Raw genomic sequence first — 27,653 nt, 5'->3', positions numbered from 1 at the left:
CTCAGCTGGCTTGTAGGCGTGCCTCCGTGCTCAGAAGCAGCCCCGAGGAAGGCAGGACAGTGCGGGATGTCTTCTGGGCACGCAGCATGCTGCTTCCCATGCCCGGGACAAACCGCGAGCAGGTGCCTCGCTTGTGCTTCAATCTGCCGAGACTTGGAGCTGGCCAGCGCGCACCTTCCCGCTGTGTGTGCTGCTGTCCGCAAACAGCCTCCAAACAAAGCAGGGCACTAAGGCAGGAGAACTAAGAGCCCCAGGAGGGAATCTGCCTGCGAGGGAAGCTGTGCAGCACATCCCTTGTTCCGCTCGCCACTTCCCTGACTCTTTGGCAAAGCCCATCTCAGCTGGCTTGTAGGCGTGCCTCCGTGCTCAGAATCAGCCCCGAGGAAGGCAGGACAGTGCGGGATGTTTTCTGGGCACGCAGCATGCTGCTTCCCATGCCCGGGACAAACTGCGAGCAGGTGCCTCGCTTGCGCTTCCATCTGCCGAGACTTGGAGCTGGCCAGCGCGCACCTTCCCGCTGTGTGTGCTGCTGTCCGCAAACAGCCTCCAAACAAAGCAGGGCACTAAGGCAAGAGAAGTAAGCGCCCCAGGAGGGAATCTGCCTGCGAGGGAAGCTGTGCAGCACATCCCTTGTTCCGCTCGCCACTTCCCTGACTCTTAGGCAAAGCCCATCTCAGCTGGCTTGTAGGTGTGCCTCCGTGCTCAGAAGCAGCCCCGAGGAAGGCAGGACAGTGCGGGATGTCTTCTGGGCACGCAGCATGCTGCTTCCCATGCCCGGGACAAACTGCGAGCAGGTGCCTCGCTTGCGCTTCTATGTGCCGAGACTTGGAGCTGACCAGCGCGCACCTTCCCGCTGTGTGTGCTGCTGTCCGCAAACAGCCTCCAAACAAAGCAGGGCACTAAGGCAAGAGAAGTAAGTGCCCCAGGAGGGAATCTGCCTGCGAGGGAAGCTGTGCAGCACATCCCTTGTTCCACTCGCCACTTCCCTGACTCTTAGGCAAAGCCCATCTCAGCTGGCTTGTAGGCGTGCCTCCGTGCTCAGAAGCAGCCCCGTGGCAGGCAGGGCAGTGCGAGATGTCTTCTGGGCACGCAGCATGCTGCTTCCCATGCCCGGGACAAACCGCGAGCAGGTGCCTCGCTTGCGCTTCTATGTGCCGAGACTTGGAGCTGGCCAGCGTGCACCTTCCCGCTGTGTGTGCTGCTGTCCGCAAACAGCCTCCAAACAAAGCAGGGCACTAAGGCAGGAGAACTAAGAGCCCCAGGAGGGAATCTGCCTGCAAGGGAAGCTGTGCAGCACATCCCTTGTTCCGCTCGCCACTTCCCTGACTCTTTGGCAAAGCCCATCTCAGCTGGCTTGTAGGTGTGCCTCCGTGCTCAGAAGCAGCCCCGAGGAAGGCAGGACAGTGCGGGATGTCTTCTGGGCACGCAGCATGCTGCTTCCCATGCCCGGGACAAACCGCGAGCAGGTGCCTCGCTTGCGCTTGTATGTGCCGAGACTTGGAGCTGGCCAGCGCGCACCTTCCCGCTGTGTGTGCTGCTGTCCGCAAACAGCCTCCAAACAAAGCAGGGCGCTAAGGCAAGAGAACTAAGAGCCCCAGGAGGGAATCTGCCTGCGAGGGAAGCTGTGCAGCACATCCCTTGTTCCGCTCGCCACTTCCCTGACTCTTAGGCAAAGCCCATCTCAGCTGGCTTGTAGGCGTGCCTCCGTGCTCAGAAGCAGCCCCGTGGCAGGTAGGACAGTGCGAGATGTCTTCTGGGCACGCAGCATGCTGCTTCCCATGCCCGGGACAAACTGCGAGCAGGTGCCTCGCTTGCGCTTCAATCTGCCGAGACTTGGAGCTGGCCAGCGCGCACCTTCCCGCTGTGTGTGCTGCTGTCCGCAAACAGCCTCCAAACAAAGCAGGGCACTAAGGCAAGAGAACTAAGTGCCCCAGGAGGGAATCTGCCTGCGAGGGAAGCTGTGCAGCACATCCCTTGTTCCGCTCGCCACTTCCCTGACTCTTAGGCAAAGCCCATCTCAGCTGGCTTGTAGGCGTGCCTCCGTGCTCAGAAGCAGCCCCGAGGAAGGCAGGACAGTGCGGGATGTCTTCTGGGCACGCAGCATGCTGCTTCCCATGCCCGGGACAAACCGCGAGCAGGTGCCTGGCTTGCGCTTCTATGTGCCGAGACTTGGAGCTGGCCAGCGCGCACCTTCCCGCTGTGTGTGCTGCTGTCCGCAAACAGCCTCCAAACAAAGCAGGGCGCTAAGGCAAGAGAACTAAGAGCCCCAGGAGGGAATCTGCCTGCGAGGGAAGCTGTGCAGCACATCCCTTGTTCCGCTCGCCACTTCCCTGACTCTTAGGCAAAGCCCATCTCAGCTTGCTTGTAGGTGTGCCTCCGTGCTCAGAAGCAGCCCCGAGGAAGGCAGGACAGTGCGGGATGTCTTCTGGGCACGCAGCATGCTGCTTCCCATGCCCGGGACAAACCGCGAGCAGGTGCCTGGCTTGCGCTTCAATCTGCCGAGACTTGGAGATGACCAGCGCGCACCTTCCCGCTGTGTGTGCTGCTGTCCGCAAACAGCCTCCAAACAAAGCAGGGCACTAAGGCAAGAGAAGTAAGCGCCCCAGGAGGGAATCTGCCTGCGAGGGAAGCTGTGCAGCACATCCCTTGTTCCGCTCGCCACTTCCCTGACTCTTAGGCAAAGCCCATCTCAGCTGGCTTGTAGGCGTGCCTCCGTGCTCAGAAGCAGCCCCGTGGCAGGTAGGACAGTGCGAGATGTCTTCTGGGCACGCAGCATGCTGCTTCCCATGCCCGGGACAAACTGCGAGCAGGTGCCTCGCTTGCGCTTCAATCTGCCGAGACTTGGAGCTGGCCAGCGCGCACCTTCCCGCTGTGTGTGCTGCTGTCCGCAAACAGCCTCCAAACAAAGCAGGGCGCTAAGGCAAGAGAACTAAGAGCCCCAGGAGGGAATCTGCCTGCGAGGGAAGCTGTGCAGCACATCCCTTGTTCCGCTCGCCACTTCCCTGACTCTTAGGCAAAGCCCATCTCAGCTTGCTTGTAGGTGTGCCTCCGTGCTCAGAAGCAGCCCCGAGGAAGGCAGGACAGTGCGGGATGTCTTCTGGGCACACAGCATGCTGCTTCCCATGCCCGGGACAAACCGCGAGCAGGTGCCTCGCTTGCGCTTCAATCTGCCGAGACTTGGAGCTGGCCAGCGCGCACCTTCCCGCTGTGTGTGCTGCTGTCCGCAAACAGCCTCCAAACAAAGCAGGGCACTAAGGCAAGAGAAGTAAGCGCCCCAGGAGGGAATCTGCCTGCGAGGGAAGCTGTGCAGCACATCCCTTGTTCCGCTCGCCACTTCCCTGACTCTTAGGCAAAGCCCATCTCAGCTGGCTTGTAGGTGTGCCTCCGTGCTCAGAAGCAGCCCCGAGGAAGGCAGGACAGTGCGGGATGTCTTCTGGGCACGCAGCATGCTGCTTCCCATGCCCGGGACAAACTGCGAGCAGGTGCCTCGCTTGCGCTTCTATGTGCCGAGACTTGGAGCTGACCAGCGCGCACCTTCCCGCTGTGTGTGCTGCTGTCCGCAAACAGCCTCCAAACAAAGCAGGGCACTAAGGCAAGAGAAGTAAGTGCCCCAGGAGGGAATCTGCCTGCGAGGGAAGCTGTGCAGCACATCCCTTGTTCCACTCGCCACTTCCCTGACTCTTAGGCAAAGCCCATCTCAGCTGGCTTGTAGGCATGCCTCCGTGCTCAGAAGCAGCCCCGTGGCAGGCAGGGCAGTGCGAGATGTCTTCTGGGCACGCAGCATGCTGCTTCCCATGCCCGGGACAAACCGCGAGCAGGTGCCTCGCTTGCGCTTGTATGTGCCGAGACTTGGAGCTGGCCAGCGCGCACCTTCCCGCTGTGTGTGCTGCTGTCCGCAAACAGCCTCCAAACAAAGCAGGGCGCTAAGGCAAGAGAACTAAGAGCCCCAGGAGGGAATCTGCCTGCGAGGGAAGCTGTGCAGCACATCCCTTGTTCCGCTCGCCACTTCCCTGACTCTTAGGCAAAGCCCATCTCAGCTTGCTTGTAGGTGTGCCTCCGTGCTCAGAAGCAGCCCCGAGGAAGGCAGGACAGTGCGGGATGTCTTCTGGGCACACAGCATGCTGCTTCCCATGCCCGGGACAAACCGCGAGCAGGTGCCTCGCTTGCGCTTCAATCTGCCGAGACTTGGAGCTGACCAGCGCGCACCTTCCCGCTGTGTGTGCTGCTGTCCGCAAACAGCCTCCAAACAAAGCAGGGCACTAAGGCAAGAGAAGTAAGCGCCCCAGGAGGGAATCTGCCTGCGAGGGAAGCTGTGCAGCACATCCCTTGTTCCGCTCGCCACTTCCCTGACTCTTAGGCAAAGCCCATCTCAGCTGGCTTGTAGGCGTGCCTCCGTGCTCAGAAGCAGCCCCGTGGCAGGTAGGACAGTGCGAGATGTCTTCTGGGCACGCAGCATGCTGCTTCCCATGCCCGGGACAAACTGCGAGCAGGTGCCTCGCTTGCGCTTCAATCTGCCGAGACTTGGAGCTGGCCAGCGCGCACCTTCCCGCTGTGTGTGCTGCTGTCCGCAAACAGCCTCCAAACAAAGCAGGGCACTAAGGCAAGAGAACTAAGTGCCCCAGGAGGGAATCTGCCTGCGAGGGAAGCTGTGCAGCACATCCCTTGTTCCGCTCGCCACTTCCCTGACTCTTAGGCAAAGCCCATCTCAGCTGGCTTGTAGGCGTGCCTCCGTGCTCAGAAGCAGCCCCGTGGCAGGTAGGACAGTGCGAGATGTCTTCTGGGCACGCAGCATGCTGCTTCCCATGCCCAGGACAAACTGCGAACAGGTGCCTGGCTTGCGCTTCAATCTGCCGAGACTTGGAGCTGGCCAGCGCGCACCTTCCCGCTGTGTGTGCTGCTGTCCGCAAACAGCCTCAAAACAAAGCAGGGCGCTAAGGCAAGAGAACTAAGAGCCCCAGGAGGGAATCTGCCTGCGAGGGAAGCTGTGCAGCACATCCCTTGTTCCACTCGCCACTTCCCTGACTCTTAGGCAAAGCCCATCTCAGCTGGCTTGTAGGCGTGCCTCCGTGCTCAGAAGCAGCCCCGAGGAAGGCAGGACAGTGCGGGATGTCTTCTGGGCACGCAGCATGCTGCTTCCCATGCCCGGGACAAACCGCGAGCAGGTGCCTCGCTTGTGCTTCAATCTGCCGAGACTTGGAGCTGGCCAGCGCGCACCTTCCCGCTGTGTGTGCTGCTGTCCGCAAACAGCCTCCAAACAAAGCAGGGCACTAAGGCAGGAGAACTAAGAGCCCCAGGAGGGAATCTGCCTGCGAGGGAAGCTGTGCAGCACATCCCTTGTTCCGCTCGCCACTTCCCTGACTCTTAGGCAAAGCCCATCTCAGCTGGCTTGTAGGCGTGCCTCCGTGCTCAGAATCAGCCCCGAGGAAGGCAGGACAGTGCGGGATGTTTTCTGGGCACGCAGCATGCTGCTTCCCATGCCCGGGACAAACTGCGAGCAGGTGCCTCGCTTGCGCTTCAATCTGCCGAGACTTGGAGCTGGCCAGCGCGCACCTTCCCGCTGTGTGTGCTGCTGTCCGCAAACAGCCTCCAAACAAAGCAGGGCACTAAGGCAAGAGAACTAAGCGCCCCAGGAGGGAATCTGCCTGCGAGGGAAGCTGTGCAGCACATCCCTTGTTCCGCTCGCCACTTCCCTGACTCTTAGGCAAAGCCCATATCAGCTTGCTTGTAGGTGTGCCTCCGTGCTCAGAAGCAGCCCCGAGGAAGGCAGGACAGTGCGGGATGTCTTCTGGGCACGCAGCATGCTGCTTCCCATGCCCGGGACAAACTGCGAGCAGGTGCCTCGCTTGCGCTTCTATGTGCCGAGACTTGGAGCTGACCAGCGCGCACCTTCCCGCTGTGTGTGCTGCTGTCCGCAAACAGCCTCCAAACAAAGCAGGGCACTAAGGCAAGAGAAGTAAGTGCCCCAGGAGGGAATCTGCCTGCGAGGGAAGCTGTGCAGCACATCCCTTGTTCCACTCGCCACTTCCCTGACTCTTAGGCAAAGCCCATCTCAGCTTGCTTGTAGGCGTGCCTCCGTGCTCAGAAGCAGCCCCGAGGAAGGCAGGACAGTGCGGGATGTCTTCTGGGCACGCAGCATGCTGCTTCCCATGCCCAGGACAAATTGCGAGCAGGTGCCTCGCTTGCGCTTCAATCTGCCGAGACTTGGAGCTGGCCAGCGCGCACCTTCCCGCTGTGTGTGCTGCTGTCCGCAAACAGCCTCCAAACAAAGCAGGGCACTAAGGCAAGAGAAGTAAGCGCCCCAGGAGGGAATCTGCCTGCGAGGGAAGCTGTGCAGCACATCCCTTGTTCCGCTCGCCACTTCCCTCACTCTTAGGCAAAGCCCATCTCAGCTGGCTTGTAGGTGTGCCTCCGTGCTCAGAATCAGCCCCGAGGAAGGCAGGACAGTGCGGGATGTCTTCTGGGCACGCAGCATGCTGCTTCCCATGCCCGGGACAAACCGCGAGCAGGTGCCTGGCTTGCGCTTCAATCTGCCGAGACTTGGAGCTGGCCAGCGCGCACCTTCCCGCTGTGTGTGCTGCTGTCCGCAAACAGCCTCCAAACAAAGCAGGGCACTAAGGCAGGAGAACTAAGAGCCCCAGGAGGGAATCTGCCTGCGAGGGAAGCTGTGCAGCACATCCCTTGTTCCGCTCGCCACTTCCCTGACTCTTAGGCAAAGCCCATCTCAGCTGGCTTGTAGGCGTGCCTCCGTGCTCAGAATCAGCCCCGAGGAAGGCAGGACAGTGCGGGATGTTTTCTGGGCACGCAGCATGCTGCTTCCCATGCCCGGGACAAACTGCGAGCAGGTGCCTCGCTTGCGCTTCCATCTGCCGAGACTTGGAGCTGGCCAGCGCGCACCTTCCCGCTGTGTGTGCTGCTGTCCGCAAACAGCCTCCAAACAAAGCAGGGCACTAAGGCAAGAGAAGTAAGCGCCCCAGGAGGGAATCTGCCTGCGAGGGAAGCTGTGCAGCACATCCCTTGTTCCGCTCGCCACTTCCCTGACTCTTAGGCAAAGCCCATCTCAGCTGGCTTGTAGGTGTGCCTCCGTGCTCAGAAGCAGCCCCGAGGAAGGCAGGACAGTGCGGGATGTCTTCTGGGCACGCAGCATGCTGCTTCCCATGCCCGGGACAAACTGCGAGCAGGTGCCTCGCTTGCGCTTCTATGTGCCGAGACTTGGAGCTGACCAGCGCGCACCTTCCCGCTGTGTGTGCTGCTGTCCGCAAACAGCCTCCAAACAAAGCAGGGCACTAAGGCAAGAGAAGTAAGTGCCCCAGGAGGGAATCTGCCTGCGAGGGAAGCTGTGCAGCACATCCCTTGTTCCACTCGCCACTTCCCTGACTCTTAGGCAAAGCCCATCTCAGCTGGCTTGTAGGCATGCCTCCGTGCTCAGAAGCAGCCCCGTGGCAGGCAGGGCAGTGCGAGATGTCTTCTGGGCACGCAGCATGCTGCTTCCCATGCCCGGGACAAACCGCGAGCAGGTGCCTCGCTTGCGCTTGTATGTGCCGAGACTTGGAGCTGGCCAGCGCGCACCTTCCCGCTGTGTGTGCTGCTGTCCGCAAACAGCCTCCAAACAAAGCAGGGCGCTAAGGCAAGAGAACTAAGAGCCCCAGGAGGGAATCTGCCTGCGAGGGAAGCTGTGCAGCACATCCCTTGTTCCGCTCGCCACTTCCCTGACTCTTAGGCAAAGCCCATCTCAGCTTGCTTGTAGGTGTGCCTCCGTGCTCAGAAGCAGCCCCGAGGAAGGCAGGACAGTGCGGGATGTCTTCTGGGCACACAGCATGCTGCTTCCCATGCCCGGGACAAACCGCGAGCAGGTGCCTCGCTTGCGCTTCAATCTGCCGAGACTTGGAGCTGACCAGCGCGCACCTTCCCGCTGTGTGTGCTGCTGTCCGCAAACAGCCTCCAAACAAAGCAGGGCACTAAGGCAAGAGAAGTAAGCGCCCCAGGAGGGAATCTGCCTGCGAGGGAAGCTGTGCAGCACATCCCTTGTTCCGCTCGCCACTTCCCTGACTCTTAGGCAAAGCCCATCTCAGCTGGCTTGTAGGCGTGCCTCCGTGCTCAGAATCAGCCCCGAGGAAGGCAGGACAGTGCGGGATGTTTTCTGGGCACGCAGCATGCTGCTTCCCATGCCCGGGACAAACTGCGAGCAGGTGCCTCGCTTGCGCTTCAATCTGCCGAGACTTGGAGCTGGCCAGCGCGCACCTTCCCGCTGTGTGTGCTGCTGTCCGCAAACAGCCTCCAAACAAAGCAGGGCACTAAGGCAAGAGAACTAAGCGCCCCAGGAGGGAATCTGCCTGCGAGGGAAGCTGTGCAGCACATCCCTTGTTCCGCTCGCCACTTCCCTGACTCTTAGGCAAAGCCCATATCAGCTTGCTTGTAGGTGTGCCTCCGTGCTCAGAAGCAGCCCCGAGGAAGGCAGGACAGTGCGGGATGTCTTCTGGGCACGCAGCATGCTGCTTCCCATGCCCGGGACAAACTGCGAGCAGGTGCCTCGCTTGCGCTTCTATGTGCCGAGACTTGGAGCTGACCAGCGCGCACCTTCCCGCTGTGTGTGCTGCTGTCCGCAAACAGCCTCCAAACAAAGCAGGGCACTAAGGCAAGAGAAGTAAGTGCCCCAGGAGGGAATCTGCCTGCGAGGGAAGCTGTGCAGCACATCCCTTGTTCCACTCGCCACTTCCCTGACTCTTAGGCAAAGCCCATCTCAGCTTGCTTGTAGGCGTGCCTCCGTGCTCAGAAGCAGCCCCGAGGAAGGCAGGACAGTGCGGGATGTCTTCTGGGCACGCAGCATGCTGCTTCCCATGCCCAGGACAAATTGCGAGCAGGTGCCTCGCTTGCGCTTCAATCTGCCGAGACTTGGAGCTGGCCAGCGCGCACCTTCCCGCTGTGTGTGCTGCTGTCCGCAAACAGCCTCCAAACAAAGCAGGGCACTAAGGCAAGAGAAGTAAGCGCCCCAGGAGGGAATCTGCCTGCGAGGGAAGCTGTGCAGCACATCCCTTGTTCCGCTCGCCACTTCCCTCACTCTTAGGCAAAGCCCATCTCAGCTGGCTTGTAGGTGTGCCTCCGTGCTCAGAATCAGCCCCGAGGAAGGCAGGACAGTGCGGGATGTCTTCTGGGCACGCAGCATGCTGCTTCCCATGCCCGGGACAAACCGCGAGCAGGTGCCTGGCTTGCGCTTCAATCTGCCGAGACTTGGAGCTGGCCAGCGCGCACCTTCCCGCTGTGTGTGCTGCTGTCCGCAAACAGCCTCCAAACAAAGCAGGGCACTAAGGCAGGAGAACTAAGAGCCCCAGGAGGGAATCTGCCTGCGAGGGAAGCTGTGCAGCACATCCCTTGTTCCGCTCGCCACTTCCCTGACTCTTAGGCAAAGCCCATCTCAGCTGGCTTGTAGGCGTGCCTCCGTGCTCAGAATCAGCCCCGAGGAAGGCAGGACAGTGCGGGATGTTTTCTGGGCACGCAGCATGCTGCTTCCCATGCCCGGGACAAACTGCGAGCAGGTGCCTCGCTTGCGCTTCCATCTGCCGAGACTTGGAGCTGGCCAGCGCGCACCTTCCCGCTGTGTGTGCTGCTGTCCGCAAACAGCCTCCAAACAAAGCAGGGCACTAAGGCAAGAGAAGTAAGCGCCCCAGGAGGGAATCTGCCTGCGAGGGAAGCTGTGCAGCACATCCCTTGTTCCGCTCGCCACTTCCCTGACTCTTAGGCAAAGCCCATCTCAGCTGGCTTGTAGGTGTGCCTCCGTGCTCAGAAGCAGCCCCGAGGAAGGCAGGACAGTGCGGGATGTCTTCTGGGCACGCAGCATGCTGCTTCCCATGCCCGGGACAAACTGCGAGCAGGTGCCTCGCTTGCGCTTCTATGTGCCGAGACTTGGAGCTGACCAGCGCGCACCTTCCCGCTGTGTGTGCTGCTGTCCGCAAACAGCCTCCAAACAAAGCAGGGCACTAAGGCAAGAGAAGTAAGTGCCCCAGGAGGGAATCTGCCTGCGAGGGAAGCTGTGCAGCACATCCCTTGTTCCACTCGCCACTTCCCTGACTCTTAGGCAAAGCCCATCTCAGCTGGCTTGTAGGCATGCCTCCGTGCTCAGAAGCAGCCCCGTGGCAGGCAGGGCAGTGCGAGATGTCTTCTGGGCACGCAGCATGCTGCTTCCCATGCCCGGGACAAACCGCGAGCAGGTGCCTCGCTTGCGCTTGTATGTGCCGAGACTTGGAGCTGGCCAGCGCGCACCTTCCCGCTGTGTGTGCTGCTGTCCGCAAACAGCCTCCAAACAAAGCAGGGCGCTAAGGCAAGAGAACTAAGAGCCCCAGGAGGGAATCTGCCTGCGAGGGAAGCTGTGCAGCACATCCCTTGTTCCGCTCGCCACTTCCCTGACTCTTAGGCAAAGCCCATCTCAGCTGGCTTGTAGGTGTGCCTCCGTGCTCAGAAGCAGCCCCGAGGAAGGCAGGACAGTGCGGGATGTCTTCTGGGCACGCAGCATGCTGCTTCCCATGCCCGGGACAAACCGCGAGCAGGTGCCTCGCTTGCGCTTCAATCTGCCGAGACTTGGAGCTGACCAGCGCGCACCTTCCCGCTGTGTGTGCTGCTGTCCGCAAACAGCCTCCAAACAAAGCAGGGCGCTAAGGCAAGAGAAGTAAGCGCCCCAGGAGGGAATCTGCCTGCGAGGGAAGCTGTGCAGCACATCCCTTGTTCCGCTCGCCACTTCCCTGACTCTTAGGCAAAGCCCATCTCAGCTGGCTTGTAGGCGTGCCTCCGTGCTCAGAAGCAGCCCCGTGGCAGGTAGGACAGTGCGAGATGTCTTCTGGGCACGCAGCATGCTGCTTCCCATGCCCAGGACAAACTGCGAACAGGTGCCTGGCTTGCGCTTCTATGTGCCGAGACTTGGAGCTGGCCAGCGCGCACCTTCCCGCTGTGTGTGCTGCTGTCCGCAAACAGCCTCAAAACAAAGCAGGGCGCTAAGGCAAGAGAACTAAGAGCCCCAGGAGGGAATCTGCCTGCGAGGGAAGCTGTGCAGCACATCCCTTGTTCCACTCGCCACTTCCCTGACTCTTAGGCAAAGCCCATCTCAGCTGGCTTGTAGGTGTGCCTCCGTGCTCAGAAGCAGCCCCGTGGCAGGTAGGACAGTGCGAGATGTCTTCTGGGCACGCAGCATGCTGCTTCCCATGCCCGGGACAAACTGCGAGCAGGTGCCTCGCTTGCGCTTCAATCTGCCGAGACTTGGAGCTGGCCAGCGCGCACCTTCCCGCTGTGTGTGCTGCTGTCCGCAAACAGCCTCCAAACAAAGCAGGGCACTAAGGCAAGAGAACTAAGTGCCCCAGGAGGGAATCTGCCTGCGAGGGAAGCTGTGCAGCACATCCCTTGTTCCGCTCGCCACTTCCCTGACTCTTAGGCAAAGCCCATCTCAGCTGGCTTGTAGGCGTGCCTCCGTGCTCAGAAGCAGCCCCGAGGAAGGCAGGACAGTGCGGGATGTCTTCTGGGCACGCAGCATGCTGCTTCCCATGCCCGGGACAAACCGCGAGCAGGTGCCTGGCTTGCGCTTCTATGTGCCGAGACTTGGAGCTGGCCAGCGCGCACCTTCCCGCTGTGTGTGCTGCTGTCCGCAAACAGCCTCCAAACAAAGCAGGGCGCTAAGGCAAGAGAACTAAGAGCCCCAGGACGGAATCTGCCTGCGAGGGAAGCTGTGCAGCACATCCCTTGTTCCGCTCGCCACTTCCCTGACTCTTAGGCAAAGCCCATCTCAGCTTGCTTGTAGGTGTGCCTCCGTGCTCAGAAGCAGCCCCGAGGAAGGCAGGACAGTGCGGGATGTCTTCTGGGCACGCAGCATGCTGCTTCCCATGCCCGGGACAAACCGCGAGCAGGTGCCTCGCTTGCGCTTCAATCTGCCGATACTTGGAGATGACCAGCGCGCACCTTCCCGCTGTGTGTGCTGCTGTCCGCAAACAGCCTCCAAACAAAGCAGGGCACTAAGGCAAGAGAAGTAAGCGCCCCAGGAGGGAATCTGCCTGCGAGGGAAGCTGTGCAGCACATCCCTTGTTCCGCTCGCCACTTCCCTGACTCTTAGGCAAAGCCCATCTCAGCTGGCTTGTAGGCGTGCCTCCATGCTCAGAAGCAGCCCCGAGGAAGGCAGGACAGTGCGGGATGTCTTCTGGGCACGCAGCATGCTGCTTCCCATGCCCGGGACAAACCGCGAGCAGGTGCCTCGCTTGCGCTTCAATCTGCCGAGACTTGGAGCTGACCAGCGCGCACCTTCCCGCTGTGTGTGCTGCTGTCCGCAAACAGCCTCCAAACAAAGCAGGGCACTAAGGCAAGAGAAGTAAGCGCCCCAGGAGGGAATCTGCCTGCGAGGGAAGCTGTGCAGCACATCCCTTGTTCCGCTCGCCACTTCCCTGACTCTTTGGCAAAGCCCATCTCAGCTGGCTTGTAGGCGTGCCTCCGTGCTCAGAAGCAGCCCCGTGGCAGGCAGGATAGTGCGAGATGTCTTCTGGGCACGCAGCATGCTGCTTCCCATGCCCGGGACAAAGTGCGAGCAGGTGCCTCGCTTGCGCTTCTATGTGCCGAGACTTGGAGCTGGCCAGCGTGCACCTTCCCGCTGTGTGTGCTGCTGTCCACAAACAGCCTCCAAACAAAGCAGGGCGCTAAGGCAAGAGAACTAAGAGCCCCAGGAGGGAATCTGCCTGCGAGAGAAGCTGTGCAGCACATCCCTTGTTCCGCTCGCCACTTCCCTGACTCTTAGGCAAAGCCCATCTCAGCTTGCTTGTAGGTGTGCCTCCGTGCTCAGAAGCAGCCCCGAGGAAGGCAGGACAGTGCGGGATGTCTTCTGGGCACGCAGCATGCTGCTTCCCATGCCCGGGACAAACCGCGAGCAGGTGCCTGGCTTGCGCTTCAATCTGCCGAGACTTGGAGCTGACCAGCGCGCACCTTCCCGCTGTGTGTGCTGCTGTCCGCAAACAGCCTCCAAACAAAGCAGGGCACTAAGGCAAGAGAAGTAAGCGCCCCAGGAGGGAATCTGCCTGCGAGGGAAGCTGTGCAGCACATCCCTTGTTCCGCTCGCCACTTCCCTGACTCTTAGGCAAAGCCCATCTCAGCTGGCTTGTAGGCGTGCCTCCGTGCTCAGAAGCAGCCCCGTGGCAGGTAGGACAGTGCGAGATGTCTTCTGGGCACGCAGCATGCTGCTTCCCATGCCCGGGACAAACTGCGAGCAGGTGCCTCGCTTGCGCTTCAATCTGCCGAGACTTGGAGCTGGCCAGCGCGCACCTTCCCGCTGTGTGTGCTGCTGTCCGCAAACAGCCTCCAAACAAAGCAGGGCACTAAGGCAAGAGAACTAAGTGCCCCAGGAGGGAATCTGCCTGCGAGGGAAGCTGTGCAGCACATCCCTTGTTCCGCTCGCCACTTCCCTGACTCTTAGGCAAAGCCCATCTCAGCTGGCTTGTAGGCGTGCCTCCGTGCTCAGAAGCAGCCCCGTGGCAGGTAGGACAGTGCGAGATGTCTTCTGGGCACGCAGCATGCTGCTTCCCATGCCCAGGACAAACTGCGAACAGGTGCCTGGCTTGCGCTTCAATCTGCCGAGACTTGGAGCTGGCCAGCGCGCACCTTCCCGCTGTGTGTGCTGCTGTCCGCAAACAGCCTCAAAACAAAGCAGGGCGCTAAGGCAAGAGAACTAAGAGCCCCAGGAGGGAATCTGCCTGCGAGGGAAGCTGTGCAGCACATCCCTTGTTCCGCTCGCCACTTCCCTGACTCTTAGGCAAAGCCCATCTCAGCTGGCTTGTAGGCGTGCCTCCGTGCTCAGAAGCAGCCCCGAGGAAGGCAGGACAGTGCGGGATGTCTTCTGGGCACGCAGCATGCTGCTTCCCATGCCCGGGACAAACCGCGAGCAGGTGCCTCGCTTGTGCTTCAATCTGCCGAGACTTGGAGCTGGCCAGCGCGCACCTTCCCGCTGTGTGTGCTGCTGTCCGCAAACAGCCTCCAAACAAAGCAGGGCACTAAGGCAGGAGAACTAAGAGCCCCAGGAGGGAATCTGCCTGCGAGGGAAGCTGTGCAGCACATCCCTTGTTCCGCTCGCCACTTCCCTGACTCTTAGGCAAAGCCCATCTCAGCTGGCTTGTAGGCGTGCCTCCGTGCTCAGAATCAGCCCCGAGGAAGGCAGGACAGTGTGGGATGTTTTCTGGGCACGCAGCATGCTGCTTCCCATGCCCGGGACAAACTGCGAGCAGGTGCCTCGCTTGCGCTTCCATCTGCCGAGACTTGGAGCTGGCCAGCGCGCACCTTCCCGCTGTGTGTGCTGCTGTCCGCAAACAGCCTCCAAACAAAGCAGGGCACTAAGGCAAGAGAAGTAAGCGCCCCAGGAGGGAATCTGCCTGCGAGGGAAGCTGTGCAGCACATCCCTTGTTCCGCTCGCCACTTCCCTCACTCTTAGGCAAAGCCCATCTCAGCTTGCTTGTAGGTGTGCCTCCGTGCTCAGAAGCAGCCCCGAGGAAGGCAGGACAGTGCGGGATGTCTTCTGGGCACACAGCATGCTGCTTCCCATGCCCGGGACAAACCGCGAGCAGGTGCCTGGCTTGCGCTTCAATCTGCCGAGACTTGGAGCTGGCCAGCGCGCACCTTCCCGCTGTGTGTGCTGCTGTCCGCAAACAGCCTCCAAACAAAGCAGGGCACTAAGGCAAGAGAAGTAAGCGCCCCAGGAGGGAATCTGCCTGCGAGGGAAGCTGTGCAGCACATCCCTTGTTCCGCTCGCCACTTCCCTGACTCTTAGGCAAAGCCCATCTCAGCTGGCTTGTAGGCGTGCCTCCGTGCTCAGAAGCAGCCCCGTGGCAGGTAGGACAGTGCGAGATGTCTTCTGGGCACGCAGCATGCTGCTTCCCATGCCCGGGACAAACTGCGAGCAGGTGCCTCGCTTGCGCTTCAATCTGCCGAGACTTGGAGCTGGCCAGCGCGCACCTTCCCGCTGTGTGTGCTGCTGTCCGCAAACAGCCTCCAAACAAAGCAGGGCACTAAGGCAAGAGAACTAAGTGCCCCAGGAGGGAATCTGCCTGCGAGGGAAGCTGTGCAGCACATCCCTTGTTCCGCTCGCCACTTCCCTGACTCTTAGGCAAAGCCCATCTCAGCTTGCTTGTAGGTGTGCCTCCGTGCTCAGAAGCAGCCCCGTGGCAGGTAGGACAGTGCGAGATGTCTTCTGGGCACGCAGCATGCTGCTTCCCATGCCCAGGACAAACTGCGAACAGGTGCCTCGCTTGCGCTTCAATCTGCCGAGACTTGGAGCTGGCCAGCGCGCACCTTCCCGCTGTGTGTGCTGCTGTCCGCAAACAGCCTCAAAACAAAGCAGGGCGCTAAGGCAAGAGAACTAAGAGCCCCAGGAGGGAATCTGCCTGCGAGGGAAGCTGTGCAGCACATCCCTTGTTCCGCTCGCCACTTCCCTGACTCTTAGGCAAAGCCCATCTCAGCTGGCTTGGAGGCGTGCCTCCGTGCTCAGAAGCAGCCCCGTGGCAGGTAGGACAGTGCGAGATGTCTTCTGGGCACGCAGCATGCTGCTTCCCATGCCCAGGACAAACTGCGAACAGGTGCCTCGCTTGCGCTTCTATGTGCCGAGACTTGGAGCTGGCCAGCGCGCACCTTCCCGCTGTGTGTGCTGCTGTCCGCAAACAGCCTCCAAACAAAGCAGGGCACTAACGCAAGAGAAGTAAGCGCCCCAGGAGGGAATCTGCCTGCGAGGGAAGCTGTGCAGCACATCCCTTGTTCCGCTCGCCACTTCCCTGACTCTTAGGCAAAGCCCATCTCAGCTGGCTTGTAGGCGTGCCTCCGTGCTCAGAAGCAGCCCCGAGGAAGGCAGGACAGTGCGGGATGTCTTCTGGGCACGCAGCATGCTGCTTCCCATGCCCGGGACAAACCGCGAGCAGGTGCCTCGCTTGTGCTTCAATCTGCCGAGACTTGGAGCTGGCCAGCGCGCACCTTCCCGCTGTGTGTGCTGCTGTCCGCAAACAGCCTCCAAACAAAGCAGGGCACTAAGGCAGGAGAACTAAGAGCCCCAGGAGGGAATCTGCCTGCGAGGGAAGCTGTGCAGCACATCCCTTGTTCCGCTCGCCACTTCCCTGACTCTTAGGCAAAGCCCATCTCAGCTGGCTTGTAGGCGTGCCTCCGTGCTCAGAATCAGCCCCGAGGAAGGCAGGACAGTGCGGGATGTTTTCTGGGCACGCAGCATGCTGCTTCCCATGCCCGGGACAAACTGCGAGCAGGTGCCTCGCTTGCGCTTCCATCTGCCGAGACTTGGAGCTGGCCAGCGCGCACCTTCCCGCTGTGTGTGCTGCTGTCCGCAAACAGCCTCCAAACAAAGCAGGGCACTAAGGCAAGAGAAGTAAGCGCCCCAGGAGGGAATCTGCCTGCGAGGGAAGCTGTGCAGCACATCCCTTGTTCCGCTCGCCACTTCCCTCACTCTTAGGCAAAGCCCATCTCAGCTTGCTTGTAGGTGTGCCTCCGTGCTCAGAAGCAGCCCCGAGGAAGGCAGGACAGTGCGGGATGTCTTCTGGGCACACAGCATGCTGCTTCCCATGCCCGGGACAAACCGCGAGCAGGTGCCTGGCTTGCGCTTCAATCTGCCGAGACTTGGAGCTGGCCAGCGCGCACCTTCCCGCTGTGTGTGCTGCTGTCCGCAAACAGCCTCCAAACAAAGCAGGGCACTAAGGCAAGAGAAGTAAGCGCCCCAGGAGGGAATCTGCCTGCGAGGGAAGCTGTGCAGCACATCCCTTGTTCCGCTCGCCACTTCCCTGACTCTTAGGCAAAGCCCATCTCAGCTGGCTTGTAGGCGTGCCTCCGTGCTCAGAAGCAGCCCCGTGGCAGGTAGGACAGTGCGAGATGTCTTCTGGGCACGCAGCATGCTGCTTCCCATGCCCGGGACAAACTGCGAGCAGGTGCCTCGCTTGCGCTTCAATCTGCCGAGACTTGGAGCTGGCCAGCGCGCACCTTCCCGCTGTGTGTGCTGCTGTCCGCAAACAGCCTCCAAACAAAGCAGGGCACTAAGGCAAGAGAACTAAGTGCCCCAGGAGGGAATCTGCCTGCGAGGGAAGCTGTGCAGCACATCCCTTGTTCCGCTCGCCACTTCCCTGACTCTTAGGCAAAGCCCATCTCAGCTTGCTTGTAGGTGTGCCTCCGTGCTCAGAAGCAGCCCCGTGGCAGGTAGGACAGTGCGAGATGTCTTCTGGGCACGCAGCATGCTGCTTCCCATGCCCAGGACAAACTGCGAACAGGTGCCTCGCTTGCGCTTCAATCTGCCGAGACTTGGAGCTGGCCAGCGCGCACCTTCCCGCTGTGTGTGCTGCTGTCCGCAAACAGCCTCAAAACAAAGCAGGGCGCTAAGGCAAGAGAACTAAGAGCCCCAGGAGGGAATCTGCCTGCGAGGGAAGCTGTGCAGCACATCCCTTGTTCCGCTCGCCACTTCCCTGACTCTTAGGCAAAGCCCATCTCAGCTGGCTTGGAGGCGTGCCTCCGTGCTCAGAAGCAGCCCCGTGGCAGGTAGGACAGTGCGAGATGTCTTCTGGGCACGCAGCATGCTGCTTCCCATGCCCAGGACAAACTGCGAACAGGTGCCTCGCTTGCGCTTCTATGTGCCGAGACTTGGAGCTGGCCAGCGCGCACCTTCCCGCTGTGTGTGCTGCTGTCCGCAAACAGCCTCCAAACAAAGCAGGGCACTAACGCAAGAGAAGTAAGCGCCCCAGGAGGGAATCTGCCTGCGAGGGAAGCTGTGCAGCACATCCCTTGTTCCGCTCGCCACTTCCCTGACTCTTAGGCAAAGCCCATCTCAGCTGGCTTGTAGGCGTGCCTCCGTGCTCAGAAGCAGCCCCGAGGAAGGCAGGACAGTGCGGGATGTCTTCTGGGCACGCAGCATGCTGCTTCCCATGCCCGGGACAAACCGCGAGCAGGTGCCTCGCTTGTGCTTCAATCTGCCGAGACTTGGAGCTGGCCAGCGCGCACCTTCCCGCTGTGTGTGCTGCTGTCCGCAAACAGCCTCCAAACAAAGCAGGGCACTAAGGCAGGAGAACTAAGAGCCCCAGGAGGGAATCTGCCTGCGAGGGAAGCTGTGCAGCACATCCCTTGTTCCGCTCGCCACTTCCCTGACTCTTTGGCAAAGCCCATCTCAGCTGGCTTGTAGGCGTGCCTCCGTGCTCAGAATCAGCCCCGAGGAAGGCAGGACAGTGCGGGATGTTTTCTGGGCACGCAGCATGCTGCTTCCCATGCCCGGGACAAACTGCGAGCAGGTGCCTCGCTTGCGCTTCCATCTGCCGAGACTTGGAGCTGGCCAGCGCGCACCTTCCCGCTGTGTGTGCTGCTGTCCGCAAACAGCCTCCAAACAAAGCAGGGCACTAAGGCAAGAGAAGTAAGCGCCCCAGGAGGGAATCTGCCTGCGAGGGAAGCTGTGCAGCACATCCCTTGTTCCGCTCGCCACTTCCCTGACTCTTAGGCAAAGCCCATCTCAGCTGGCTTGTAGGTGTGCCTCCGTGCTCAGAAGCAGCCCCGAGGAAGGCAGGACAGTGCGGGATGTCTTCTGGGCACGCAGCATGCTGCTTCCCATGCCCGGGACAAACTGCGAGCAGGTGCCTCGCTTGCGCTTCTATGTGCCGAGACTTGGAGCTGACCAGCGCGCACCTTCCCGCTGTGTGTGCTGCTGTCCGCAAACAGCCTCCAAACAAAGCAGGGCACTAAGGCAAGAGAAGTAAGTGCCCCAGGAGGGAATCTGCCTGCGAGGGAAGCTGTGCAGCACATCCCTTGTTCCACTCGCCACTTCCCTGACTCTTAGGCAAAGCCCATCTCAGCTGGCTTGTAGGCGTGCCTCCGTGCTCAGAAGCAGCCCCGTGGCAGGCAGGGCAGTGCGAGATGTCTTCTGGGCACGCAGCATGCTGCTTCCCATGCCCGGGACAAACCGCGAGCAGGTGCCTCGCTTGCGCTTCTATGTGCCGAGACTTGGAGCTGGCCAGCGTGCACCTTCCCGCTGTGTGTGCTGCTGTCCGCAAACAGCCTCCAAACAAAGCAGGGCACTAAGGCAGGAGAACTAAGAGCCCCAGGAGGGAATCTGCCTGCAAGGGAAGCTGTGCAGCACATCCCTTGTTCCGCTCGCCACTTCCCTGACTCTTTGGCAAAGCCCATCTCAGCTGGCTTGTAGGTGTGCCTCCGTGCTCAGAAGCAGCCCCGAGGAAGGCAGGACAGTGCGGGATGTCTTCTGGGCACGCAGCATGCTGCTTCCCATGCCCGGGACAAACCGCGAGCAGGTGCCTCGCTTGCGCTTGTATGTGCCGAGACTTGGAGCTGGCCAGCGCGCACCTTCCCGCTGTGTGTGCTGCTGTCCGCAAACAGCCTCCAAACAAAGCAGGGCGCTAAGGCAAGAGAACTAAGAGCCCCAGGAGGGAATCTGCCTGCGAGGGAAGCTGTGCAGCACATCCCTTGTTCCGCTCGCCACTTCCCTGACTCTTAGGCAAAGCCCATCTCAGCTGGCTTGTAGGCGTGCCTCCGTGCTCAGAAGCAGCCCCGTGGCAGGTAGGACAGTGCGAGATGTCTTCTGGGCACGCAGCATGCTGCTTCCCATGCCCGGGACAAACTGCGAGCAGGTGCCTCGCTTGCGCTTCAATCTGCCGAGACTTGGAGCTGGCCAGCGCGCACCTTCCCGCTGTGTGTGCTGCTGTCCGCAAACAGCCTCCAAACAAAGCAGGGCACTAAGGCAAGAGAACTAAGTGCCCCAGGAGGGAATCTGCCTGCGAGGGAAGCTGTGCAGCACATCCCTTGTTCCGCTCGCCACTTCCCTGACTCTTAGGCAAAGCCCATCTCAGCTGGCTTGTAGGCGTGCCTCCGTGCTCAGAATCAGCCCCGAGGAAGGCAGGACAGTGCGGGATGTCTTCTGGGCACGCAGCATGCTGCTTCCCATGCCCGGGACAAACCGCGAGCAGGTGCCTGGCTTGCGCTTCTATGTGCCGAGACTTGGAGCTGGCCAGCGCGCACCTTCCCGCTGTGTGTGCTGCTGTCCGCAAACAGCCTCCAAACAAAGCAGGGCGCTAAGGCAAGAGAACTAAGAGCCCCAGGAGGGAATCTGCCTGCGAGGGAAGCTGTGCAGCACATCCCTTGTTCCGCTCGCCACTTCCCTGACTCTTAGGCAAAGCCCATCTCAGCTTGCTTGTAGGTGTGCCTCCGTGCTCAGAAGCAGCCCCGAGGAAGGCAGGACAGTGCGGGATGTCTTCTGGGCACGCAGCATGCTGCTTCCCATGCCCGGGACAAACCGCGAGCAGGTGCCTGGCTTGCGCTTCAATCTGCCGAGACTTGGAGATGACCAGCGCGCACCTTCCCGCTGTGTGTGCTGCTGTCCGCAAACAGCCTCCAAACAAAGCAGGGCACTAAGGCAAGAGAAGTAAGCGCCCCAGGAGGGAATCTGCCTGCGAGGGAAGCTGTGCAGCACATCCCTTGTTCCGCTCGCCACTTCCCTGACTCTTAGGCAAAGCCCATCTCAGCTGGCTTGTAGGCGTGCCTCCGTGCTCAGAAGCAGCCCCGTGGCAGGTAGGACAGTGCGAGATGTCTTCTGGGCACGCAGCATGCTGCTTCCCATGCCCGGGACAAACTGCGAGCAGGTGCCTCGCTTGCGCTTCAATCTGCCGAGACTTGGAGCTGGCCAGCGCGCACCTTCCCGCTGTGTGTGCTGCTGTCCGCAAACAGCCTCCAAACAAAGCAGGGCACTAAGGCAAGAGAACTAAGTGCCCCAGGAGGGAATCTGCCTGCGAGGGAAGCTGTGCAGCACATCCCTTGTTCCGCTCGCCACTTCCCTGACTCTTAGGCAAAGCCCATCTCAGCTTGCTTGTAGGTGTGCCTCCGTGCTCAGAAGCAGCCCCGAGGAAGGCAGGACAGTGCGGGATGTCTTCTGGGCACACAGCATGCTGCTTCCCATGCCCGGGACAAACCGCGAGCAGGTGCCTCGCTTGCGCTTCAATCTGCCGAGACTTGGAGCTGACCAGCGCGCACCTTCCCGCTGTGTGTGCTGCTGTCCGCAAACAGCCTCCAAACAAAGCAGGGCACTAAGGCAAGAGAAGTAAGCGCCCCAGGAGGGAATCTGCCTGCGAGGGAAGCTGTGCAGCACATCCCTTGTTCCGCTCGCCACTTCCCTGACTCTTAGGCAAAGCCCATCTCAGCTGGCTTGTAGGCGTGCCTCCGTGCTCAGAAGCAGCCCCGTGGCAGGTAGGACAGTGCGAGATGTCTTCTGGGCACGCAGCATGCTGCTTCCCATGCCCGGGACAAACCGCGAGCAGGTGCCTCGCTTGCGCTTCAATCTGCCGAGACTTGGAGCTGGCCAGCGCGCACCTTCCCGCTGTGTGTGCTGCTGTCCGCAAACAGCCTCAAAACAAAGCAGGGCGCTAAGGCAAGAGAACTAAGAGCCCCAGGAGGGAATCTGCCTGCGAGGGAAGCTGTGCAGCACATCCCTTGTTCCACTCGCCACTTCCCTGACTCTTAGGCAAAGCCCATCTCAGCTGGCTTGTAGGCGTGCCTCCGTGCTCAGAAGCAGCCCCGAGGAAGGCAGGACAGTGCGGGATGTCTTCTGGGCACGCAGCATGCTGCTTCCCATGCCCGGGACAAACCGCGAGCAGGTGCCTCGCTTGTGCTTCAATCTGCCGAGACTTGGAGCTGGCCAGCGCGCACCTTCCCGCTGTGTGTGCTGCTGTCCGCAAACAGCCTCCAAACAAAGCAGGGCACTAAGGCAGGAGAACTAAGAGCCCCAGGAGGGAATCTGCCTGCGAGGGAAGCTGTGCAGCACATCCCTTGTTCCGCTCGCCACTTCCCTGACTCTTTGGCAAAGCCCATCTCAGCTGGCTTGTAGGCGTGCCTCCGTGCTCAGAATCAGCCCCGAGGAAGGCAGGACAGTGCGGGATGTTTTCTGGGCACGCAGCATGCTGCTTCCCATGCCCGGGACAAACTGCGAGCAGGTGCCTCGCTTGCGCTTCAATCTGCCGAGACTTGGAGCTGGCCAGCGCGCACCTTCCCGCTGTGTGTGCTGCTGTCCGCAAACAGCCTCCAAACAAAGCAGGGCACTAAGGCAAGAGAACTAAGCGCCCCAGGAGGGAATCTGCCTGCGAGGGAAGCTGTGCAGCACATCCCTTGTTCCGCTCGCCACTTCCCTGACTCTTAGGCAAAGCCCATCTCAGCTGGCTTGTAGGTGTGCCTCCGTGCTCAGAAGCAGCCCCGAGGAAGGCAGGACAGTGCGGGATGTCTTCTGGGCACGCAGCATGCTGCTTCCCATGCCCGGGACAAACTGCGAGCAGGTGCCTCGCTTGCGCTTCTATTTGCTGAGACTTGGAGCTGGCCAGCGCGCACCTTCCCGCTGTGTGTGCTGCTGTCCGCAAACAGCCTCCAAACAAAGCAGGGCACTAAGGCAAGAGAAGTAAGCGCCCCAGGAGGGAATCTGCCTGCGAGGGAAGCTGTGCAGCACATCCCTTGTTCCACTCGCCACTTCCCTCACTCTTAGGCAAAGCCCATCTCAGCTGGCTTGTAGGTGTGCCTCCGTGCTCAGAATCAGCCCCGAGGAAGGCAGGACAGTGCGGGATGTCTTCTGGGCACGCAGCATGCTGCTTCCCATGCCCGGGACAAACCGCGAGCAGGTGCCTGGCTTGCGCTTCAATCTGCCGAGACTTGGAGCTGGCCAGCGCGCACCTTCCCGCTGTGTGTGCTGCTGTCCGCAAACAGCCTCCAAACAAAGCAGGGCACTAAGGCAGGAGAACTAAGAGCCCCAGGAGGGAATCTGCCTGCGAGGGAAGCTGTGCAGCACATCCCTTGTTCCGCTCGCCACTTCCCTGACTCTTAGGCAAAGCCCATCTCAGCTGGCTTGTAGGCGTGCCTCCGTGCTCAGAATCAGCCCCGAGGAAGGCAGGACAGTGCGGGATGTTTTCTGGGCACGCAGCATGCTGCTTCCCATGCCCGGGACAAACTGCGAGCAGGTGCCTCGCTTGCGCTTCCATCTGCCGAGACTTGGAGCTGGCCAGCGCGCACCTTCCCGCTGTGTGTGCTGCTGTCCGCAAACAGCCTCCAAACAAAGCAGGGCACTAAGGCAAGAGAAGTAAGCGCCCCAGGAGGGAATCTGCCTGCGAGGGAAGCTGTGCAGCACATCCCTTGTTCCGCTCGCCACTTCCCTGACTCTTAGGCAAAGCCCATCTCAGCTGGCTTGTAGGTGTGCCTCCGTGCTCAGAAGCAGCCCCGAGGAAGGCAGGACAGTGCAGGATGTCTTCTGGGCACGCAGCATGCTGCTTCCCATGCCCGGGACAAACTGCGAGCAGGTGCCTCGCTTGCGCTTCTATGTGCCGAGACTTGGAGCTGACCAGCGCGCACCTTCCCGCTGTGTGTGCTGCTGTCCGCAAACAGCCTCCAAACAAAGCAGGGCACTAAGGCAAGAGAAGTAAGTGCCCCAGGAGGGAATCTGCCTGCGAGGGAAGCTGTGCAGCACATCCCTTGTTCCACTCGCCACTTCCCTGACTCTTAGGCAAAGCCCATCTCAGCTGGCTTGTAGGCGTGCCTCCGTGCTCAGAAGCAGCCCCGTGGCAGGCAGGGCAGTGCGAGATGTCTTCTGGGCACGCAGCATGCTGCTTCCCATGCCCGGGACAAACCGCGAGCAGGTGCCTCGCTTGCGCTTGTATGTGCCGAGACTTGGAGCTGGCCAGCGCGCACCTTCCCGCTGTGTGTGCTGCTGTCCGCAAACAGCCTCCAAACAAAGCAGGGCGCTAAGGCAAGAGAACTAAGAGCCCCAGGAGGGAATCTGCCTGCGAGGGAAGCTGTGCAGCACATCCCTTGTTCCGCTCGCCACTTCCCTGACTCTTAGGCAAAGCCCATCTCAGCTGGCTTGTAGGCGTGCCTCCGTGCTCAGAAGCAGCCCCGTGGCAGGTAGGACAGTGCGAGATGTCTTCTGGGCACGCAGCATGCTGCTTCCCATGCCCGGGACAAACTGCGAGCAGGTGCCTCGCTTGCGCTTCAATCTGCCGAGACTTGGAGCTGGCCAGCGCGCACCTTCCCGCTGTGTGTGCTGCTGTCCGCAAACAGCCTCCAAACAAAGCAGGGCACTAAGGCAAGAGAACTAAGTGCCCCAGGAGGGAATCTGCCTGCGAGGGAAGCTGTGCAGCACATCCCTTGTTCCGCTCGCCACTTCCCTGACTCTTAGGCAAAGCCCATCTCAGCTGGCTTGTAGGCGTGCCTCCGTGCTCAGAAGCAGCCCCGAGGAAGGCAGGACAGTGCGGGATGTCTTCTGGGCACGCAGCATGCTGCTTCCCATGCCCGGGACAAACCGCGAGCAGGTGCCTGGCTTGCGCTTCTATGTGCCGAGACTTGGAGCTGGCCAGCGCGCACCTTCCCGCTGTGTGTGCTGCTGTCCGCAAACAGCCTCCAAACAAAGCAGGGCGCTAAGGCAAGAGAACTAAGAGCCCCAGGACGGAATCTGCCTGCGAGGGAAGCTGTGCAGCACATCCCTTGTTCCGCTCGCCACTTCCCTGACTCTTAGGCAAAGCCCATCTCAGCTTGCTTGTAGGTGTGCCTCCGTGCTCAGAAGCAGCCCCGAGGAAGGCAGGACAGTGCGGGATGTCTTCTGGGCACGCAGCATGCTGCTTCCCATGCCCGGGACAAACCGCGAGCAGGTGCCTGGCTTGCGCTTCAATCTGCCGAGACTTGGAGCTGACCAGCGCGCACCTTCCCGCTGTGTGTGCTGCTGTCCGCAAACAGCCTCCAAACAAAGCAGGGCACTAAGGCAAGAGAAGTAAGCGCCCCAGGAGGGAATCTGCCTGCGAGGGAAGCTGTGCAGCACATCCCTTGTTCCGCTCGCCACTTCCCTGACTCTTAGGCAAAGCCCATCTCAGCTGGCTTGTAGGCGTGCCTCCGTGCTCAGAAGCAGCCCCGTGGCAGGTAGGACAGTGCGAGATGTCTTCTGGGCACGCAGCATGCTGCTTCCCATGCCCGGGACAAACCGCGAGCAGGTGCCTCGCTTGCGCTTCAATCTGCCGAGACTTGGAGCTGGCCAGCGCGCACCTTCCCGCTGTGTGTGCTGCTGTCCGCAAACAGCCTCAAAACAAAGCAGGGCGCTAAGGCAAGAGAACTAAGAGCCCCAGGAGGGAATCTGCCTGCGAGGGAAGCTGTGCAGCACATCCCTTGTTCCACTCGCCACTTCCCTGACTCTTAGGCAAAGCCCATCTCAGCTGGCTTGTAGGCGTGCCTCCGTGCTCAGAAGCAGCCCCGAGGAAGGCAGGACAGTGCGGGATGTCTTCTGGGCACGCAGCATGCTGCTTCCCATGCCCGGGACAAACCGCGAGCAGGTGCCTCGCTTGTGCTTCAATCTGCCGAGACTTGGAGCTGGCCAGCGCGCACCTTCCCGCTGTGTGTGCTGCTGTCCGCAAACAGCCTCCAAACAAAGCAGGGCACTAAGGCAGGAGAACTAAGAGCCCCAGGAGGGAATCTGCCTGCGAGGGAAGCTGTGCAGCACATCCCTTGTTCCGCTCGCCACTTCCCTGACTCTTTGGCAAAGCCCATCTCAGCTGGCTTGTAGGCGTGCCTCCGTGCTCAGAATCAGCCCCGAGGAAGGCAGGACAGTGCGGGATGTTTTCTGGGCACGCAGCATGCTGCTTCCCATGCCCGGGACAAACTGCGAGCAGGTGCCTCGCTTGCGCTTCAATCTGCCGAGACTTGGAGCTGGCCAGCGCGCACCTTCCCGCTGTGTGTGCTGCTGTCCGCAAACAGCCTCCAAACAAAGCAGGGCACTAAGGCAAGAGAAGTAAGCGCCCCAGGAGGGAATCTGCCTGCGAGGGAAGCTGTGCAGCACATCCCTTGTTCCGCTCGCCACTTCCCTGACTCTTAGGCAAAGCCCATCTCAGCTGGCTTGTAGGTGTGCCTCCGTGCTCAGAAGCAGCCCCGAGGAAGGCAGGACAGTGCGGGATGTCTTCTGGGCACGCAGCATGCTGCTTCCCATGCCCGGGACAAACTGCGAGCAGGTGCCTCGCTTGCGCTTCCATCTGCCGAGACTTGGAGCTGGCCAGCGCGCACCTTCCCGCTGTGTGTGCTGCTGTCCGCAAACAGCCTCCAAACAAAGCAGGGCACTAAGGCAAGAGAACTAAGTGCCCCAGGAGGGAATCTGCCTGCGAGGGAAGCTGTGCAGCACATCCCTTGTTCCGCTCGCCACTTCCCTGACTCTTAGGCAAAGCCCATCTCAGCTGGCTTGTAGGCGTGCCTCCGTGCTCAGAAGCAGCCCCGTGGCAGGTAGGACAGTGCGAGATGTCTTCTGGGCACGCAGCATGCTGCTTCCCATGCCCGGGACAAACTGCGAACAGGTGCCTGGCTTGCGCTTCAATCTGCCGAGACTTGGAGCTGGCCAGCGCGCACCTTCCCGCTGTGTGTGCTGCTGTCCGCAAACAGCCTCCAAACAAAGCAGGGCGCTAAGGCAAGAGAACTAAGAGCCCCAGGAGGGAATCTGCCTGCGAGGGAAGCTGTGCAGCACATCCCTTGTTCCACTCGCCACTTCCCTGACTCTTTGGCAAAGCCCATCTCAGCTGGCTTGTAGGCGTGCCTCCGTGCTCAGAAGCAGCCCCGTGGCAGGTAGGACAGTGCGAGATGTCTTCTGGGCACGCAGCATGCTGCTTCCCATGCCCGGGACAAACTGCGAGCAGGTGCCTGGCTTGCGCTTCTATGTGCCGAGACTTGGAGCTGGCCAGCGCGCACCTTCCCGCTGTGTGTGGTGCTGTCCGCAAACAGCCTCCAAACAAAGCAGGGCGCTAAGGCAAGAGAACTAAGAGCCCCAGGAGGGAATCTGCCTGCGAGGGAAGCTGTGCAGCACATCCCTTGTTCCGCTCGCCACTTCCCTGACTCTTAGGCAAAGCCCATCTCAGCTGGCTTGTAGGCGTGCCTCCGTGCTCAGAAGCAGCCCCGTGGCAGGCAGGGCAGTGCGAGATGTCTTCTGGGCACGCAGCATGCTGCTTCCCATGCCCGGGACAAACCGCGAGCAGGTGCCTCGCTTGCGCTTCTATGTGCCGAGACTTGGAGCTGGCCAGCGTGCACCTTCCCGCTGTGTGTGCTGCTGTCCGCAAACAGCCTCCAAACAAAGCAGGGCACTAAGGCAAGAGAACTAAGAGCCCCAGGAGGGAATCTGCCTGCGAGGGAAGCTGTGCAGCACATCCCTTGTTCCACTCGCCACTTCCCTGACTCTTTGGCAAAGCCCATCTCAGCTGGCTTGTAGGTGTGCCTCCGTGCTCAGAAGCAGCCCCGAGGAAGGCAGGACAGTGCGGGATGTCTTCTGGGCACGCAGCATGCTGCTTCCCATGCCCGGGACAAACCGCGAGCAGGTGCCTCGCTTGCGCTTCAATCTGCCGAGACTTGGAGCTGACCAGCGCGCATCTTCCCGCTGTGTGTGCTGCTGTCCGCAAACAGCCTCCAAACAAAGCAGGGCACTAAGGCAAGAGAAGTAAGCGCCCCAGGAGGGAATCTGCCTGCGAGGGAAGCTGTGCAGCACATCCCTTGTTCCGCTCACCACTTCCCTGACTCTTTGGCAAAGCCCATCTCAGCTGGCTTGTAGGCGTGCCTCCGTGCTCAGAAGCAGCCCCGTGGCATGTAGGACAGTGCGAGATGTCTTCTGGGCACGCAGCATGCTGCTTCCCATG

This window comes from Rhea pennata, unplaced genomic scaffold (assembly GCF_028389875.1).
Source record: "Rhea pennata isolate bPtePen1 unplaced genomic scaffold, bPtePen1.pri scaffold_71, whole genome shotgun sequence".
In the NCBI taxonomy this organism is placed as follows: domain Eukaryota; kingdom Metazoa; phylum Chordata; class Aves; order Rheiformes; family Rheidae; genus Rhea; species Rhea pennata.
This window is presented reverse-complemented; position numbering follows the sequence as displayed.